Source organism: Polyodon spathula, chromosome 47, assembly GCF_017654505.1.
Source record: "Polyodon spathula isolate WHYD16114869_AA chromosome 47, ASM1765450v1, whole genome shotgun sequence".
In the NCBI taxonomy this organism is placed as follows: domain Eukaryota; kingdom Metazoa; phylum Chordata; class Actinopteri; order Acipenseriformes; family Polyodontidae; genus Polyodon; species Polyodon spathula.
The window spans coordinates 710,778-712,898 of record NC_054580.1 but is presented as its reverse complement, the minus strand read 5'-3'; the positions used below and the strand labels follow the sequence as shown (position 1 = coordinate 712,898).

Here is a 2,121-nt window from a genome sequence, read left to right as displayed (position 1 = left end):
GTTCCTATGGGAACAGTCTAGTCCAGATGGCTTGACTCGCCTTCATTATACCATACAGTTTATTATTAGTATCGTTTTTTGTTAAACCGAGGGAACCCTTTGTGGCTTGGAACTCGGTTTCAGGAGACCAGGTTTCAGGACTCTGTACGGCACACCAGGGGAGACTCGGGGGTTTGATGCTGCTTCTGAAAAAGCGGGTTTTGATGCCTGCCTAGCACACCCTCCGTCTGCCTGTCTCTGTCTGTCTGCATGTCTGTCTGGTTCCTATTTTTCTCCTCATAAGGAAAGCATGCTGTGTGTTTTTTCCCTCCAGGCAGATCGTGTGACTGGGCGTGTTCCGAATGTGGACGAATATTTCCTGTATGATAAATAATAAAATGCAAACACAAAAGCTGACGATATACGGGAATATTCTACATTTGCAGACGTCTTTGTTTAAATATGAATGAATTGATTAAAGCACAACTTGTATTGTGTGTGATAGTGCCGGTGTTACTAAACTCCACAGGCTGGAGTTCAAGGTTAGTTTATTTTAAAATAGCAAATTGGCGCCCTCTTGTGGGGAACATGAGTTATTGCTTTGATTGTGATTTTAATCAGACTCAAATTTAATCTTTTTTTTTTTTAAAAACTGTGTAAATATTATGCACGTGTTTTAATCAAATACATTAATTAAAAATAAACCTCAAAATGTTACCTCTTTGGCAGCGGTGGGATTCGAACCCACGCCTCCAGAGAGACTGGAGCCTTAATCCAGCGCCTTAGACCGCTCGGCCACGCTACCTCTGATTGAAAAACTACCCATCCCAACCCAGCTATTCTCTACCACGGAACACTGGTGATTCAGAAAATATTAAAGGGAACGAATTCACATCCTGAAAGTAACCTGATTTTAATAAATAAATAACATATAAAATAAATAAAAATAAAATCAAAGAAAGAGCTGGTTCCACTGGGGATCGAACCCAGGACCTTCTGCGTGTAAAACAGACATGATAAAGGCTGTATATTATAAAGACATTTCAGAGGGCTGGATCTCATCAATATCAGGGTCTAGTGCTGTATATTATAAAGACATTTCAGAGGGCTGGATCTCATCAATATCAGGGTCTAGTGCTGTATATTATAAAGACATTTCAGAGGGCTGGATCTCATCAATATCAGGGTCTAGTGCTGTATATTATAAAGACATTTCAGAGGGCTGGATCTCATCAATATCAGGGTCTAGTGCTGTATATTATAAAGACATTTCAGAGGGCTGTGTCTCATCAATATCAGGGTCTAGTGCTGTATATTATAAAGACATTTCAGAGGGCTGGATCTCATCAATATCAGGGTCTAGTGCTGTATATTATAAAGACATTTCAGAGGGCTGGATCTCATCTATATCAGGGTCTAGTGCTGTATATTATAAAAACATTTCAGAGGGCTGGATCACATCAATATCAGGGTCTAGTGCTGTATATTATAAAGGCATTTCAGAGGGCTGGATCTCATCAATATCAGGGTCTAGTGCTGTATATTATAAAGACATTTCAGAGGGCTGGATCTCATCAATATCAGGGTCTAGTGCTATATATTATAAAGACATTACGTGATACCAGTATGCAAATTCTTTTGTAAAGCAGCGCTCCCGTGTTCTATGAGCCAATACATGTGCACGTTTGTACCGTTTGTGTCAGCGTGTCGTATCAGTGTGTGGTCCTCGCTTCAATGGTAACATGATTATTACAGTATGTATTAAAACCGCGCTGGCACGCTTTGTGTCATCCTGAGCTGCGGGAGGTCTCTCCCGGCTCGCTCGCCTCTCTAGCCCGGCGCTGTGTTATCACCAGTGAGGTGTATCCTTACCTGTTACTGCAGCAATGGAGCCGCAGAGCGTGATGAATGGAGAGCAGTGAGCCGGTGATTAAGCGCTCCTTCTCGGTCGGGGATTGTAACTCTGCTCCGAGACCATTCTGATTATCACTGGCGATCAGGGACAATCAGCGAAAGGAGGGTCGTTATTATAGTTATTATGAGAGGGCTGTCACAGAACTTACAATAGAAATCGAAGTTAACGGCGTGTGTGTTTTTCCCCGGAATCTTTATTTACAGTTTGGTCGCATTTGGAGGTGTGTT

The 2,121-nt window shown here is 41.9% G+C and overlaps 2 non-coding genes across 2 annotated transcripts; one reads left to right on the top strand and one right to left on the bottom strand.

Moving 5' to 3' along the window:
* Nucleotides 1-702: 702 nt before the first annotated feature.
* Nucleotides 703-784, bottom strand: trnal-aag. Its single transcript has one exon. It is a non-coding gene; the product is annotated as a tRNA-Leu (tRNA).
* Nucleotides 785-1,828: 1,044 nt separating this feature from the next.
* LOC121306399 lies at nucleotides 1,829-1,963 on the top strand. Its single transcript, XR_005948218.1, has one exon. It is a non-coding gene; the product is annotated as a U8 small nucleolar RNA (small nucleolar RNA).
* Nucleotides 1,964-2,121: the final 158 nt, after the last annotated feature.